This window comes from Astyanax mexicanus, chromosome 1, assembly GCF_023375975.1.
Source record: "Astyanax mexicanus isolate ESR-SI-001 chromosome 1, AstMex3_surface, whole genome shotgun sequence".
Classification (NCBI taxonomy): Eukaryota; Metazoa; Chordata; class Actinopteri; order Characiformes; family Acestrorhamphidae; genus Astyanax; species Astyanax mexicanus.
The window spans coordinates 25,319,175-25,338,696 of NC_064408.1; the positions used below are offsets into that span (position 1 = coordinate 25,319,175).

A 19,522-nucleotide genomic window follows, 5' to 3' on the forward strand; every position below is an offset into this window, starting at 1 on the left:
AACCACATGATGTGCACAAAGAAAGTGATTGCCGTGAGATCATTTGCATATTTACTCCAACAGACAAATGAAGACAACAATGAAGCACTCCACACACACAAAACCCTCACACACCCCCACACACACAACCCACACACACTGTGTTCTGAAGCAATCAATCTCTCCTCCTCTTTCTCCTGCATGGCCTCATAACAATAATCCTGAGGCAACACTACCATCTCACCGTTTCCCTGAGGTACTGACGTGTGTGTAAGGTTGGGGGGAAACATATGTGTGTGTGTGTGTGTTGAGTGTGATGATGATGTATGGGCTGTGTAGGCAGTGTGCCGGAGGGAGCTCAGAGTGTGTTTCTGCAGCTTTTGGCCTTCTCCTCAGCAAAACTAACACAGAGCTCTGACACAGGCCTGCAACAGCCGGCCTTCAATAATGCAGAAACAGAACGAGAGGGAGAGAGAAAGAGAGAGCGAGAGAAGGGATGGAAGGAAAGGATGTAGAGGAAGAGAGAGTACAGGAAGGAGTAAGGGGAGGAGAGATAGAAGAGTGATAAAGAAGGTAAGGGAAAGAGGGGTTGGTGAGGAGTGATTGAAAGGAAAGGTAGAGATAGAAGGAGAGGGAAAAAGAGGGAGAGAGTGAGAAAAAGTGAGAAGGAGGGGGAGGAGAAATTAAAAGGAAAGGGAGAAAGAGAGGGAGGGAGTGAGGGATGCAGTCAGTAGAGAGAACAAAATGGGGAAAAAAGAGGGAAAGAGAGAGAGAGAGAGAGAGAGAGAGAGAGAGAGAGAAAGAGAGGCAAACAGAGACAGAGCAGGGCAGAAAGATAAAGGGATGATGAGAACAGAGTAAAGGTAGTAAAAGAAACAGATAGAAAGAAAAACTAGGAGGTAAGAAGGGAAAGGTAGAAGGGGGAGAAAAGGAAGAGAGAGATAAAGATGGAGAATGAGGGTAAAGAGAAACAGTGAAAGGAAAACAGTGAAGAAGAAAGAAAAGGGAGGATAAGAACAAGAGAGAGAGTAGCACAATATTGACAATAACAGTAATTCAAACCATAGTGAAATTTCCCTATCCTCCTTACAAACACAAACGTGGTATTGATCGAACAATTAGAATCTACACTTTCTCTGCTTGTTTAAACACACCATTATAAAGCGTTCAAAAATTCATAATTACAGTATGCTTTTGTTGTCAATTACAATAAGCCAATAGTGATATAGACTTTTAAGTGTCTTGACTAACAGTGATTCTTATACACCCCAGAAATCCACCACGCACTACCTGAAGAGACTTTTGGAAAAGTCCACTGCCCTGAACATCATTTAAATTTGTTAACAGACCCAAAAAATATCTGAGACCGTAGGAAAAGGATTTGGAAATTAGACCATCTGTAAGAATAAAAAAAAAAAAAATAGGGTACAGCCAAATATTCAGCAAACAAATGTATTTGTCTGAAATGGAACTTTCAGTGTTCATGAAAAAACATATTTATAACTGAACAATGGGGAAGCTGGGAAGTTAACAATATTCAGTGTCCAATAAATGAATGTAAACTGTAGTTCTGTAATTGCTTTTCTGCCTGTGAAAAGGCTTATTTGGTATTCAGCCTTCAGTTAAATGTTTCATTTTCTGTTTTGGCTCCAGAAAGCATTTTCAGTCCAGGCATTTGCTTTGGTTACAATTATACATTTTCATTTTGTATTCATTATGCTGTATTAGGGCTGTAAAATACCATATAAAGTTTGTCTCATAATACTTAAAGATATTTTACATAATAAAGCACTTCTTGCAATATTTTGCCATGCAGACAAAAGGCATCAATAATAGCAGATAACTGAAACTGCTATTCATAATATTTCATACCAGACTTGGTGAATGCAGAGATTTAAAATGTGGCCAGTGAAACAGAATTAACTAAACTAACTACAACTGATGATATCCAAAATATGCTTAGAAAAGTTGTGTATATTATATACACTGTAATAAATTATTATTCAATTATTGCCCTCATCTAAGTAAAATAGAATAAATGTGCATCAGCATTTAGTGCAAATGCTTTTCCCTCTGCAAATAAACTGAATTATTATGTTCAGAAAAGAAAACAGTCAGAACTGGTTTGTACTGGGAATCATGTTGATTGCAGAGGGCTGGTCTACACAAATAGCCCAGGGCTGTTCCCAGTACAGTCTGCTACGGGTTAAACCAGTGAAATGAGCTCAATGAGATTCAGTTCTGGCAAACTCCTCGTGAGTTATTAGAAATGCATTAGAATATGAATGTGAGCGGATTAAAGAGGCAATCACAGTGTTCCATTCAGCAAATGCTCTGCCTGCTTCTCTAAAATCCCTCCTGCAGGAACTCACCGGTTATGACCTCAGCTTACCTGACCGGCGCTAATACACAACACCAAACACACTCTCCACTGCTCTCACTGTCTCTCTCTCTCTCTCTCTCTCTCTCTCTCTCTCTTTCCTCCTTTCTTTTTCTCTCTCATTTCTTCTTCTCTGCTGCCGCATGTAACAACCTCTGTCACTGATAAATCTTTAATAGTAGGAGCTAAAAATAAGCCACTCACTCGCTACCACACACACACACACACACTCACACACACACACATCTGCGAGATATTAGGCAGTATGGTTTGGCTCATTCTCATCAGGTGAGTATTTCTGTGAACACTAATCATGTGGCCCAGTAATGGGCCATTCAGTTTCACACTGATAACCTGCTATAGTTTGGGATTATACATCTCTTGTGTGTTATTTAATCTAAACAAAGAAATGAATAAATAATTGCCAATTGGATATAGCTGACAGTCATAGCTTTTCATTGTTTACATGTGATATGAGGGTCTTACCAGCCTAAAAATGTCTGAAATGTAAGCTTAATGATTTAAAATGTAAGAATGTAAAAGTGTAAAATGACAAATCGAACAGATTTTTGGTTCATCTTCAACCCTCTATAGCATGATTTGCCCCCAAAAACAAAGAATTTTTTATTATTACACATATTATAGACTTATTATTTAAAGCCCATTTGAAAGCCTACTTTGCCTGTTTTTTTATTTTCCTCCTAAAACAGGTATTTTGTATTTGATAGATTGATATATATATTAGGAACCCCCAAGCTGTCACGTGTGGTGCTGTAGGCGCTCCTGTTTCTTCCACACACAGCTCTAATGGAGGTTTTCAGTTAAACAACTACACTACCCAGAACGCACCACCCGCTGACATGACACACACACCCGATCAGGTGACACCTCACCTGCTTCCTCCAGGAAGCCCCGAATACTGATTACCTGCGGTATAAAAGGACACTGCACTGAGTATTGTTTGGTTTATCCACTTCACAAAGCGTTACTTTCTCTATTGTTGTTTTTCTCATGTATGACCTTGCCTTTTTGTTGGCTTCTCTCGTGTATGAACTCTGGACTGTCTCCCGTTTATGGTATGGTCTTGTGTATGTGGCTACTGTTTGCCGGTGCTCTACTTATTTTGCTTCCGACTACCCCTGTGTTGTCTATGTCTTTAATAAACAACCTTTTTATCTGTATCTGCGAGTGTCTGTATTCTGTACCCATTATGACACAAGCTATTAAAATATTGTCCGATTTTTATTTTCGTCAAATACAAATATTGTGCTATACAGGGCTAAAATCCATGTCTTTTTAGATCCTGAAATATTGTAAAACATTTTCTATACTTATATCATTTATATATTCTATTAATTTTATTATACATCCAACAGATTCTTACTTGCAAAAATGTAGTTGTCTTTTTCTGTTGCATGGTCTGATGGACGGTTGCTGGACTACTGATCTCCAGAGCTGTGTGCAATTCAAATCTGCAAATATCTGTCTATTGTGCTAAACGCAATTACAGCCATTCATTATTTAGTTGCAATTAATCAATCAATTACCATAATGACAATAAAATTCCATTATCATCCCACTACTACCACCAAACCACCCACAATGATCAGTCCACACATCCCTCACCTGTGGGCCCTGCATTCACTCATACTCAAATGGCAGAGGAGTGTTTCTTGCTTTTAGGTGAGAGTGTGGTTGGGAGCAGACCTACCACATTAATCAATGCAGCCAACACACAAACACACACACACACACACACACACACACACAAACCACACACACATGCACACCACACACACACACACACATGTCCTGTGGTGCGGCAGACTGCCAATTAGAGAGCTGCCCTCAAACCCACTTCTCACAGGTATAACCACAGAGAGAAAGTGTGTGTGTGTGTGTGTGTGTGTTAGTTACAGTACGGTTACAATAGCTGTAGCCTCACCACGGATTATCCACTGTTTGCCCAATTTTGCAAGCTGACAGAAAAAAAAAATCCCCCCTCCTCCTTTTCCTCCCTCGCTCCATCTCTCCTCTTTTCATTCTCCTCCTCTGTCTCTGTGTGCACAGATGCACAGAAGCACAGAAGCACTCACTGACCCCCTTCATTCTCTCTCTCCCTCTCGCTCTTTCCCCCTCTCCTCTCTGTTTCTCTCCCTCCCTCGTTCTCTCCCTCTGTTTTCTCACTCCGTCCTTGGCTTCACCATTATTCACTGGAATCAGCAGTAAGCAAGGTGACTCACTGCAACACACACATGAAGGATACACACATGAAGAAGTATACAGAGACACACGTGTGAGTGCACGCACCATCAGCAAGACTTGAGCGTCTCAGATGATGACAAGGCTTGAACTGACCTCCTTCGTTCCACATGTGTAGTCTGTATCTGTGTGCAACTGTGGAGAACGTCTGACCTCAATTCCATTTGGTTATACATCTTAAGGAGCTCAAATTTCACCACAATTTACAATAATTCTCATTCTTTTATAATAAATCTATTATTATATATACTTAAAACATACACTCATTATCAAATAAATAGTTGCATAATTAGTTGCACCCAGAATTAGCTACCAGATTGCATTGGTAGGATCAGAAGGAAGAGAAAGGTTGCCAGGAAAATAAGTTGGCAAATATTATTTTTACTTTTTGTTTTTTTTATTGGGCTACATATAGAGAAGCGGTGTGTAATGCATGTATAACATAACATGCCAAATGACTTAGTATGGAGTTGTAGAGGTTCTTAATGGTGTCATGTGACAATCCAGCTCATGCATTCTGAATATCCTCACACAGTTCCTGCAGATGTTGCAGCTGCAGTGAAATGCTAATAGTGTCCAATAGATTCCCCACACATTTTTAACCAGGAAAGAACCTGGCAATGCAGCTGGTCATGGATCAGTATCTGTGTCTTTAAGGCAAGCTCTTGGGATGGCAGCAGTATATGGATTAGCAGTGACCTGTTGGAGTAGCACATCAGAGTGTGTGTTCAAAAAAAGTTAGATGTCTGAGACATCTGGCAACTGTTTCCAGGACCTTATTAATGTTATGTTGGGCTGCCCAAATATCTGTAATGAAGACAAATATTTAATAATCTGACATTTTGCAAAATTGTACGCATCCCACACACAATGTCACCTAGCCTTCCGGACATTAACATGTGACAACAAAATGTTGACCTTGGTCGTCTATGCCAAAACAAAAGCAAGACTCTACAATACTGATCTTCTGCCATTCAGAGTCACTACATGACAGTCTGACATGGCTATCCACCAGGTTTCATTCCTGTAGGTTGGAACTATTTTTGTTGCATATGAGTGTAACTGTCTCAGGGCACATTTAAATGAATAATTTACACAGTAATTATTGTCGCGAACGCCTGAAATCCCAACACCAGTAGAACATTTGTACACCACAGGGGGTGTTTAAGCCCCAGGAGGCACCTGCATTTATACCTCCTCTGTCGTCTCGCTTTTGTTTTTCACACGGTTTCGCATTTTGCACGAATCTTCAGTTTCAGTGAAAGTCAAAGGAGCTTACAGACGCTGAGCCAACAGTACGCTTAAAGAAGAATCATACCAGACATGATGAATCATATGATGCAATCCATATTACCGGTATGCATTGTTATAAATGTGAGCTCTGTATAATGTATTATAATTTTTTCAGCTTCAATTCATGTATTTAAATTGAGCTTACTATGTTATACGATAATTCATAGGCTTCATGTCATGTATGGTATTATATTGTATTGCATTGTAAGCCTTATATACTGTACTGTATCATAGAAGTAGGCCATTGAGATGATATTATCATTAATATTGTCACTGCTTAATTAACAATGATTCTGATTATTCCTGTTTAACTGCACTTACATATACAGCTGTGAACTTCAAACCATGTATTATATTGTATCATAAGCTTTATATTATGTATTGTGCTGTATTTTGAGCTCCATATATGGTATTATACTGTATTGTCAAATCCATGTCATGTATTCTATCATATTGTGTGCTCTACATCATATATGGTATCGTATTGGGAATTCCAAATAATTTATTATATCATATCAGGAGCTCTATATCAAGAATTGTATCATATTGCGAGCTCCATTTCATGTACTGTATTGTATTATGAGCTTTATGTATATATCATGTATTCTAATGAATTGTGAGCTTCATGTGATGTATTCAATTGTATTTGTGAGCTTCAAATAATGTGTTCTATCGCACCGTGAGCTGAATTTCACGCATCTTTTCAAATTGTGAGCTCCATCTAATGTATTGTATCCTATTGTGAGCTCCATATCATACAGTACATGGTACCCTTTGAGCTCCTATGATGTAATATATACAGCCCTGTATGATGCACTGTATCACATTATGACCTCCATATCATTTATCGTATAATACTCTTAGCTCTGTATTGTGCATTGTTTTGAATTATAAACTCAACATCATGTGTCATCATGTATCATTGCATTAAATGTCCCTTGTTCTGTATCATGGGTTGAGTGTATCATTCACATCTAGTCCTTATATTCACTGTGTGATGTACTGTGTGTTATTATGATCTTTCTATACCATTTGTAGTGTAGTGCAAGTAATGTACATTGATTATCAAGTGATCTGTGTGGTCACTTGATATCAACGATTCAAACATTATTCACAAGCTTGTGTGTTGATATCAGGCTCTGAGCTAGTGTATACACAGCCACAGGGAAACTTAACGACAACACAGAGCTCACCTTAGACACTGGTTTATCCTTCAGAATGTGTGTTATTGACTGAAAACTGAGAAATAAAGCAGTAAACAAGTCACAATAAGTTACATTAAAAAAACGTTAAAGGAGCACATATTATTGAGTGTTTTTCACAATGGATTATTCACAGATCATTCACGAGAGAGTAATGGCGCTGCAATTGTTTTTGAAACAGTAGGATTGTTTTTCTAGCTCTTTCGAGCCATATATATGTGGTTTATGCTTTTGTGTTAAGGCATTCTTGATTTACTAAGCTGATAAAACAGGTGCAATGTGTAGTCATTGTGAGAAATACTGTGCTTTGAGCTTTACAATTAAATAAACGATTCCTCAAGGCAGAGAAAATTCCTTAATATTTTTTTGTAATCGAGGTACTCAAGTTATTCGAGAAATCCTTTCACCCCTAATTCCATTCACAGCGTCTGTGTCTGTGTGTGCCCATGTCTGTGTGAGTAAAAGATGTGATAAAAACACTGCAGCCTTCTATTTACCCACAATCACACAGCAGCAAATTTACTTAGATGCACATTCTCACCAGAGGCCCATCCTCTGAGCCTCTGATTTAGCACTTGTGCGCGAGAACACGCAATACTGCACACAAACGCAAACATCTAAACACAGACAAACAGAGGCAGACAGTAAAGTACTAGACCCTTTCAAATATGGATCCCAAGGGACTATGCTTCACAGTTTGATTATTATTTCCTGTGCAGCAGTCAGAGTGGGAAAAAAACAAATGTGTGTGTGTGTGTGTGTGTGTGCTGCTGTGTGAGAGAGTGCAGAGGTCGTATAAGGACAGGCGAGTCTAGGGATGACAGTGGCAAAAATAAATCACAGAGCTTGAGGCGGGGAAGAAGTGTAACCTATTTATCAATACGCACACACACACACACACAGACATATGCGTACAGACACACACACACATTCACACACACAGACACAAAATGAATGCTTCAAAGCTAACATGCAGTAACCCAGCTTTTCCGTGGTTGCTAAGGACACTTCAGCTACCTGTCAGCAGCAGCAAAGCTACCGGCACTGCTGATGCAGATGCAAATATTCCAGACTTGTGACTCCACAATATGAGCTAGGGAAGTCCCAGTCTGTTCTATTGTTGGAGTCTACAGTCTACACGTTGGGAATGGGTCGATAAGGAATCGATATCTGTACTTTTTATACATGATACAGCTCCACAACTGATAAATATCACAGGTCTATACGCCATTGTAATTAGATATCGGTGACAATTGCCATGGTACCTGATGAAAATGCTTCAAACGTGATGATTGCCATGTTGGGAAATAAAAGATGATAGAGATCTAGAAAGGACTAACTTAATTACATACAGCTTGCTGAATAATACAGTATAGTATTACATACTATTACGCATATATGCAAAAAAAAAAAACAATATTTCAGTACTTTTCATGGTAAAATGTGGATTATGAAGCTAAAGATATAGAATGAAATATTCACTATTCACCCTAATGTAATTTGTCATTTAATACATTCAATTATTTAAAACCAAAAAAGAGCTAAATATGGCTTTTAAGTAATGATTTAAATCTAAAACATGAACTCACGCAGCCTTTGGCTGAATATGAATGAATTTCACTAAGACATATAAAGCCTTGTTTTGTTGTAGAAGCTTTTTTTCCTGAGTAATAAAACGTGAGCCGTTTGAGATTTAGCCAGTTAGTAGAAATAGCCCCATTCTCTCAGTTCTGAACATTTAAAGTATAATGCTAGTTTTAACTAATGCTGAAAAATATGAATTCAAATCAATATAGCATTTAATTGAACATTCCGCCTCAGTACTGATTAATGAACGACTATATAAGCTGCACAATTTGCTCAGTTGATTCAGTGTTTGATTCTCCTTCATGTTCCTTGATGTCGTAAGCTGCATTTCAAAGCTTAGGCTGCAGCCTAGTTTATTCTTAAGATGTTCATTCAAATATTTAAAACAAAAAAAGCTAAATATAGCTTTTAAGTAATGACTTAAATCTAACACAATGACTCATGCAGCCTTTGGCTGAATATGAATGGATTTCATATAGTAAGTAGTAATAGCTCCATTCTCTCACTTCTGAACATGTCAATTAAAATTCTAGTTTTAACTAGTGATGGGAAATATGAAGTCAAATCAATATGACGATTAATTGAACATTCCGCCTCAATTACGATTAATGAACGATTATATAAGCTGCTCAATTTGTTCAGTTGGTTCAGTGTTTGATTCTTCTTCATTTTGCTTCCACATCATAAGCTGCATTTCAAAGCTTAGGCTGCAGCCTAGTATATTCTATACTATATAATTCCTGGAAGCATCTCCAAAACATCAGCCAGATCCTATAGGGTTTTTCTGGTATACAGTGATCACTACCTACCATGAAAGCCCCACCCCACAACTTACAGGACTTACAGGAATATATATACTCCTAAGGTCATAGTGCCAGGAAACACAGAACACCTTGAGAAGTAGACATGTCAGAGCTGCTCAGACAACACAACAGCAACCTATAGAATATTAGAAAGTTTTTTTTTTATGTTTTGTCTGATTGTTGTAATATTTGAAGTTTAATTTTCTTTAACATACTTGTTTTACAATGCATTCAAATACATTTAAGAAAGGGCTATTTGGCAACCTATGAGTGTGCAGGATCAACGTGGACAAATGTGACACAGGATGCCATACAGAACCTGTATGCCTCCATGCCCAATTGTATTCAGACTAGAGGCATCCCAATAGTATACTACTGTACTTACATACATCATCATTACATTCACAAATACAGTATAATGTTTAATTTTTGTGTAATGCGAGATCACATTCAGGATACAAAATGGAATAGTACTAGAGAACCGTCTTTAAAAATATTCTGTGTTTCAAAAAGATCCCCATGTAGCCATGATATCACACTGTGAATATTTTAGTCACCCCCTAATTTACTTGTTAGCTCCATTACAGCACAAATATAAAGAAATAAATTTGCAAACATAAAAGCAACACTGTGTTAAGTACATTTTCCTCTAAACATATTCCCCTTATACTTTGCCAGATGTTTGCACATCAAGACAGCTGGACGACCTGTAATCTCTCTGTGTTACTGGGCTAATATGGCACTTTGTATGTAGGAAAGAGGTTGGGGGAGTAAATCTTGTTGTGTTCCAGCTGTACTGCTGACTGGCAGATCTTAACTGTCCTTTTAGCACATCAAAGATGAACTTTCAGAAAATCTACTGAAAATAGATCAAAGTTTAGTATCTCCTCCTCTCTGCTGTTCATGTTTGTTTGCAGCTTTCTCTAAAATGGTCATGCTGTCTGTTTTTTTTTTTTTTTACGTTTGTTCAGGTTGGAAACCCACTCATGACTACAAAGCATACTGGATTATTTTACTTCCTGTTTTCATCCATTTTAAACCCTCTCTGTTTATTAAAATTGGGAATAAGGAACCAAGAGTGTTTGAGAATTGAGGGAATGTAAATGTAAGCTTGAAATTACATGAAATAATTATTAATGAAATTACATAATATACTTGCTGAAAAGTATAAAACATCCCAGCATGCTGCATTAGACATTAGGTCTTGCTACAGAAAGGTGTAAAAATATCATGTGTGGACAAATGTACCCCAAGATGCCATACAGAACCTGCATGCTTCCATGCCCAGCTGTATCCAGACTAGAGGCATCCAGTATACTACTGTACTTACATAAATCATCATTACATTCACAAATACAGTGTAATGTTTCATTTTTTGTGTAATGTAATTTCACATTAAGGATACAAAATGGAACAGTAATAGAGAACCAACAAGCCAGTATATTCCACTTAAACTCTATCATATATAAAAATGAAACTCTTACATACTGTAGCTTTGTGTAAAATGTGGTATGCTCTGGATTTTCAAAATTCAACATTTATTCCAAAAGATTCTGTTTCCTGTTATGATCTATATGACCTTAAAGAGCTTAAAGATCAGATACTCCATCTAATCATAGGTGGGACTGAGGCTGAGGCTGAAGACTATAAAGAGCCCAAAGCTGCATCCTAAGCTAAATATGCTAAATAGTTTGTAAAAATAGTAACACCACATTTAGTAGCACATTCATCAGTGTGCTTACTATAGCAGGTATGTGATTTCTCTCTCTGTTCACAGTATGTTTAACTGTGAAAGTGCTTCACAGATTTACATGTTTTGCGCAGACATAATGTGTTGGTGATAAGACAAAAATTGTTAGAACTGAGCTGTGAGGACTGGTTTGCATGAAATTGCAAATTCAGGGAGGGACTGTTGTCTGGAGGAATATATGCTTACTAACTTTAGCTGGCTTCTTAACAACTAATAAGATTATGCTGGCCATTTTACACTAACATAATAACATAAAGAATAGAGCTTGCTAATGCAAGCAACTGCACAACACCACATAATTAACAACCATATGATTAATAGTCCTGCTAACATATGACTAAAACCTCATAAATTATTTGTTGCATGTGACTCAAAAATGTAAGCAAAAACCGTGATGTTCGGCTTGTTGCCTGACCCTCTTCTTCTTGTAGTGTAACTTGCAAGCCTGAACAAGTCAAAAAGACAATTTTTTTTGTATTATTGCGCCAAAGACAACTAATTATTTTCATAATTGAATTATTTTTATCAGTGATTTTTTTGTTTTAAATAGATCAGAGCCTGTTTTTTGTGACTGAGTAACAGTGCCTCCCTTCTCAGATTTTAGCCAAAACTCCAGCTAACATCCAAATCTTATTAACTTATTAACTACTGTATATTAAAGTTGTGACAAAATATCTGTAGTGTGATATATCATATTATTATCAATACATGGCTTTAAATAACAGAATTTTTGTTGAAATTTATGCGCTGTAACCTCCCTAAGACTGGCCCCACAATTACTTCACATGGTGGCGATTGTCAAATAAATAGCGTAAACCTGCGGTAAGGAATATTGGATGTTAAGTTCTGTGAAACTAACACCAATAAACACATAATTCCTTGTATTTAATTATTGAGGAGTACTTTATCTTTTTCAGAAACACTGATGCTGTGAAGTATCATCAAGCATTGTCTTGCCATGTATAGCAGAATTACAGTGCCGTGATATCACCTACATAGTAAATGCATATCATGATAATATCATATTGTGGGATGCCCTCTGATTTCCAAGTGCACTGTATATTAGATCCTTTTTTAGCTGCTGACAAACGCTAAACAGTAACTAGAGTAAATGCAGTGATGTGGGAATTAGACTACTACTGCTGCTGTCAGAAGAAATGCTCTATATATGAGAGTTCTCAGATTAGCACTGTCATACTAGCGTTGCAGGAACTGGCAGATTTCCCTCATATGTTTCTGTCTTTTTTTTCCCTCAGTCTGTGTCTCACTTTCTATTCATCTCTCCTTCTACAAAGCATCTCTCATCTGTCCCTCTTTTCTGCCTCTCTTTCTCTGAAGCAGACAGCTCAGATGCATACATGCCGGAAATATTCAATTTGGGTTTTTCCAGGAAAATCCGCAGTGAGGAGCTTGAGCTCGGATCATCCAGAGAGACGGACAGACAGACGCTGAGGGATTGACAGACAGCTCTAAAGCCGGGTGCATAAAATGAGCGTTCAAGGATGAGCGTTTGTCAAAGCATAATCAGCATCTCTCTCTTTCTCACCCACACACACATGCACACACACACCTATGCTCTGTCTCTCACCTACTTCTCCATGTCACACACTGACACACACACTCGTCTCTTCTCTTTTTCTTTACACCTGAGTCTCTCCCCATCAGTCTCTCTCTCTCTCTCTCACTCACTGTATGACCTTTCGCTCTGTCTGTCTACCTTAAAGCCCACATGGCCATATAAGGACAAACGTCTGCTCCTTTTTCCCTTATGCTCCTTATTTACATTTTCTCTTTCCATCCTTTCCTCTATTCTTCCTTGCTCTTCCTCTTTTCTCCCCTCTGCCTCCTGTGGATGTTAAAAAAACTGAATGTGCTGCATGGTCGCCATGAATGAGCTGCTTGTATATGAGAGAGAGAGAGAGAGAGAGAGAGGTTGAATGATAATGAGAACGATACTGCAGGTATGGGAAAATGCCACTACAATTTACCACAAATGGATCCCCAGTCAATCAGTCAATAAGTGCTGTGCGCACACATACACGCACACTTGCTTCACCAAATAGTGGCAACCACTTACTAGGCAATACTATCTAAGACAATATACAAAATGACAGCCTTCTACTACACATAACACCTCACTTTGAAACAAATCTATATAAAAAAATACATATTTTAAAAAAGTGCATTTTATAACTACACTGCTGATCCCCTTAGACTCATTACACTGCCAGTTCTTTACAATGTTTCCAAAGACTGGGCATTTTATAATACTTAATACTTAAATACTGAAAAACAAACTGCACCTAATACACAAATACAGCATTTTATAAGCTTCCTGATGTATTTAAAAAACAGTATCCTACTATATTTAATTAAAGCATCCTAATGTACAAAAAATCATGAATCCTAATAGAATGAAATACCCAGCATTCTAATGTGCCTAAATACATAAATATAACATCCTAATGTAATTTAAGACCTAAATACAGCATTTTAACATATCTAAATACCTACATATAACATCCTAATGTACCTTCATACCAACTACAGCATTCTGACATACCTAAATATAACATCCTAATGTAATTTAATACCTAAATACAGTATTTTAACATATCTAAATACCTAAATTAAACATGCTAATGAATATTAATACCCAAATACAACATTCTACTTCATTTGAATACCAAAATACAGCATTTTCTTATATATACACATTATATCTATATCTACTACACTTAAATACAGTATTAAAATGTCCCTGAATACCTTAAAACCGCATGTGAATATATTTAATATTGTATTTAGGTATTTTATTAAACAGCATATTAACACATCAAAAAATATTGCTGCATTTGATTACCATACATAAATATACAGCATCATAATATGCACAAATGGAGCAGTCGAGAAAAACCCTATTTAAACAGTAGATTAATCCTATAAGACTGATTTCTGTATCTTTATTCTTATTCTAATGAGTCATCACTGTTGGTATCATCTCCTGTATTGATTAGCCACCTCCACTAACACTGTCTGAACACTCCAGACAAGGTGGGGCTGCATTTTCCCACGTCTGCACCTCCATGCTCTCTCTCGTTCTCTCTCTCACTCTCTATTTTTTACTCTCTCACACACTCAGACCTCCCTCCCTCCTCTTTTCTGCTCTTTTCCCTTTCTCTTCTCTTTCATGCTCTTTTCTTTCCCTGTCTCCCACTCTCATAATTTTATCTCTTCATTTTTTTCCTGTTACCTTTTTCCCTCATTTTTCTCTCTCAGTGTTATCCTTCTCCACGCTCACTCCATCTCTCCATCTCTCTCATTCACCTGCTCATCTCTCTCTCTCTCCCCCTATATCAGACGCCAGCGTTATAAAGGGGAGCCACGCCCCCCGCTGTAGAGACAGGTCTCGAGCAGAATCGGCTGCGGGAGTAATAGTAGTACTCGGAGCCGGTTACCGGAGACGGTTCGTACGTGAGGGGAATGCGGAGGGGGCGGTGACGGAAAACCGGTGAACAGCACGAGCTGGAAAGGTGCCCCCACACATTCTTAACACTCCATATAACAGGAATGATCAAACGACGAAAGAAAAAAAACATTAAACAAACGAAAACGAAATAAACCGTATCGTGACGTGTTTAAAGGGGCACTTTTTTGGCTTTTTCCATCAACCAATCACCATTCGAGCTGCTGCCACACGCGCACACACACACACACACACATTAACATAAACAGTAGCTATATGCATACATATGTACGTTATTAGGCCTGTTATTATTAGCCTATTTCTGTAAGGTAGAAGCCACGTTCCCAAAGGTCCAGGCTGTCTGGCGGGAAAACAGACGAGTCAGCTGACAGAAAAAACACAACACGAGCGGTCACGACCAAAACGGACGGCGCGCGTACTCCAGCCTCTCTCACACACGCGCGCGCGCGGGCGCACACACACACACACTTAGGCTACATTTCCCTCGCTAAGCTGCTCTTAAAAACGATGACAGCTCCATCCTCAGCCCACAGCTAAATAAAATGGACGCTGCTCTGGTTTTTTAAGGTAAAGTGATTAGAAATCAGCATTCATTGGACACCCAGCCTCACCAACACATCCACACCTGACTGGGGGGCTCAGACAGGACAGAAACACACACCTGGACAGCTGTGTATGAGGTATGTAGAGTGCATATGTTAGCATATGGGCATATAGCAATACAGTACACACTGGGGGCTCAGGTCAGACAAACACTCCAAAATACAGACAGTTCAGAGACACTCACTCAAATATATGTTTCACAACAGTGAAACATATATTTCAGTGAAAAATCAGTGAAAAATCAAAAACCAACACCTGCGGGCCTCAGACAGGTCAAAACACACGCCAGGTCATAACATGACAGGTCAAAACATTAGTCTGAACAGACAAGTTAAAAGCACACAGAGAGGTGTGTGTAGTGTCTATGTACATATACATTATATTATATTATACTGTATATTATAGGCTATATAGCCCCTTAGACAGGTGGGAAACGACTAAAAACGCAACTAAAAAGAATAAAGTGAATAGATGTGAGCTGTGTAAGAGGTGTGTAATGTTTATGTGTTAGAATATGGGTGTGTATGTATATATTATACTCCATATATATATATACAACCTAGGGGCCTCAGACAGCTAAAGAGAATGGAGTGAATGGATATAAACTGTGTATGAGGTGGATGTAGTGTTTATATGTTGTGTGGGTGTGTATATATAATATAATCCATATATATATATATATATATATATATATATATATATATATATATATATATATATATATATATAAATGACATGGGGGCCGCAAAAGACAGGTCTAGAGAATGGGGTAAATGTATGTAAGCTGTGTATAAGGTGTTTGTAGTGTTTATATGTATATGTAATATGGATGTGTATGTATACAATATTCTCCATATATATGTATACGACCTGAGAGCCTCAGACAGTTCAAGAGAATGGAGTGAATGGATATGAATGTTGTATGTAGTGTTCATATGTAATATGTATGTGTATGTTTAAAATATACTCCATATACATAAATTACCTGGGGGCCTCAGACAGGCCAAGAGAATAAGAGTAAATGGATGTGAGCTATGTGTGTGTGTGTGTGTGTGTTGCTTATATAGCCTATGCATATATAGATACTATAAAACTGTAGCTAAAGGGTGTACGCATCAGCCTCCACCACACCTCCACCCTCTCACCAGCATGTTTACAACTGTTGGGGTTCAACCAGAAACCGACACCTGGGGGCCTCAGACAGGTCGAAACGCACAGACAGGTGAAAATCACACAGTTAACATGAATATTTGGAGTGATAATGTGAACTGCAAATGAAGTGTTTTTAATATTTGTTTATATTTTATATAGCTAGCATGCTAAATGTATAAAAAGGTAAATGTTTGTAAGTCTCCTATAAGCCTCCACCCTCAAGAGCACGTTTTCAGCCGTCATATGTTTGTTTCATCACCCGAGGCTGTGAGATGTTACCTCAGATAATCCTAAAAAACACGCACGACATCAGGAGAAAATGTGAGGAGTGTGTTTCTCTGGGTGTGTGTGTCGTTGGTGTTTACGTACCCGGTGTGTTTTGTAGTTGTTTTTTTTTTTTAACGCAGAGATGAATCAGACGACAGCAGCAGCGGCGGCGTCAACACGGAGGAAAACATGGAGTCTCCACTCGCTGGGAAAAACACAGAAATCAGAAACTGCGTCTCTCGGTAAAACCGCGTCAACACAGACATCCCCCGGTCCACCAGCCGCTCGCCCTCCAGCAGAACCGGCGAGCGGGGGGAACGGCTCCGGTATCTGTCAGTGTATCCGTCCCCTCAGCCTCACTGCGACGGTGCGGGGCGGGAAAAAAAACGAAAACAGAAAAACAGAGAGAGAGAGAGAGAGAGAGAGAGCAGCGGGCTCGCCGGTGTGTGAACCGGAGAGGCGGCTCGTCACATCCCCGCCTCCTCACCGTTTAACCGCGATGAACGGAGGAGAGCGAGCGAGCGCGCACGAGCGCAGCAGCGTCATCGACGTTAATATTAATGTCGCAGTTTTTTTCCTCCCTCTTATCTTTCCCGGGAAAATATGCGCGCCGCCGTTTTCAGTCAGTGGTAGTGTCGCGTGCCTGGCCGCCGTCGCCGCCGCCGCTCCGACGGAGTGTGACGTCGCCGTCGCCGCTCTGCGCTCGCGCTGCTTCTGCTGCTGTTTTTGTAACGCTCGACATTTTTCAGTCCGCCATGCTACACGCGGAGATGGCGGTGCGCGAGGCGCGCGTGTATGATGCTCCTTATTTCCGCTGCTGTTGCGTGGTTTGCAGGGGTCGCGTGGGCTCGAATCGGTGGTCACCGTGCTGCTTTTGGTATTTTGATGCACGCCGCGCTCGTGCCTCCATCACTCTGTCTGCACACACGCGCGCGCTCTCATGCTCGCTCACTCACTCACCTTATTTACTCTGTTTGTGTGTCCGCGAACGTAAGCAGGTCTGTGAGCACGAGGAACCAGTCGTTGCCTATACTACCGTCAAAACCGGAGGCGCGCGCCAAAAAACCCAGAGCACCCCAAATGGTACACCACACAAACACTGACGAGCGCGCATCCAGGGGCGCGTGATGTCAATGTGTCTGTCTGTACATCGTGTCCGTAAACTTACAAGCAGCACACACATGCATGCGTACATACAGTCACACATAGTTAGTCACATAGACACATACGACACAGTGATATTATGTATAGTGATATTAGAGTATAGTGTACAAAACATGCACACATGCAAACATCAGCATGCCCTGCTTAAGCTTAGATGTTGATCAACACCTGTATGCTTTTTTTTAGTTTGATGGTTTAGGTGGTCTTCTTTACACATGATTAATCTAACCAATGACACATAATTACTCATAATTAATCTAACCAATGACAAGCATGGCCAAGCTTGATGACCAGCATGTTCATAGAGCCAGTCAATGGTGGTATTGATCATCAAGGACAATCAATCATCAATCAGTCAATAACATAGTACACAAAATGCACACATAGCAAAATACACACCCAAAACAAGCTCACAAATACCCACATACATATACAGTCATTCAAATAGTGTGAGCTTAATTTAAAAAACACAAACACACACACAAACACACAGATGATATTTGGACATCTTGTGATATGGCAATGTCCAAACAAACACACACACACAAATGACTGGGCACCTTTCTATCCATCAGTCATATACACTTACAAGTAAGCTCACATGTATTGAGCACATTTCAGCAGTAGTCTGATGGCAGGGATGGCAACTAACTGGGCCAGTGTCCAGGGACCACTGTCTGCCTGAGGCCTCGGAGGGCCTCCTAGCAGCTTTAGGACTCAAGACAGTCCACTGCCAATGTAAACATTCACTGTATAAATCTGTTTAAATGTTTTCTGTTTTTAACCACCTGAACATATACTACAGCACCACTGCAGTCTAAGGCCCTGCGGTCACATCATTAATTGGCCTAAAAATAAGCTTAGCAAATATAGATTAATTTTAATGTATTATAATCTATTCTTCTTCGTTTTCTTTTTCTACATTTCCTTCTTTATTTTCTTTCTTTTCTTTTCTTTTCACTGCATGGCTCATCCTGTCATCTTCAAGATATCTACACCATTACAACTGCAGATTGTTTGGTGTGAATGTATGAGGTGAGATTGTATGCAGCCTTTAAATACACACTTTGTCTTTTTATGTATATTTTTCAGCACTCGTTCCTCCCATTTACCCTTATTCAGTTTCAACAACACTAAGCAAGTATTTGAAACACATGATTCACTTCTGTTTTTCACCACTATACCACAGACAAATCTAGCAAAAGCCTAACAATAGCCTAGTAATACCTTAGTAGCCATCCCATTACTACAGCAACACCTTAGAAACTGCCTCAAAAACCTTTGGCAACCAACAGTGATACCACAATAACTCCTTAGCAATCGTCTTGCAACACCCAAGAAAACCAGAATAACCCCGGGGAAGCATGTGTTTCCTTGTATTTCCTAGCATCTCTATCTGTTAAGAATGTTCGCATTTGGCCAAGCATGTTTTAGCCAACCAAGATAACATACACATACAGGGGTTGGACAATGAAACTGAAACACCTGTCATTTTAGTGTGGGAGGATTTATGTCTAAATTGGAGCAGCCTGGTGGCCAATCTTCATTAACTGCACATTGCACCAGTAAGAGCAGAGTGTGAAGGTTCAATTA

The 19,522-nt window shown here is 39.1% G+C and overlaps 1 protein-coding gene across 1 annotated transcript in view; it reads right to left on the reverse strand.

Annotated features, from left to right (window-relative positions):
• Window positions 1-17,705, reverse strand: part of LOC103046857 (neuronal tyrosine-phosphorylated phosphoinositide-3-kinase adapter 1) — a 60,179-nt gene extending 42,474 nt beyond the window's left edge. Inside the window, exon 1 of the mRNA XM_049475279.1 lies at window positions 16,868-17,705. The gene's annotated coding sequence lies outside the window, so the exon portion shown is untranslated. The remainder of the gene's footprint in view (window positions 1-16,867) is intronic.
• Between the last annotated feature and the right edge of the window lie 1,817 nt (window positions 17,706-19,522).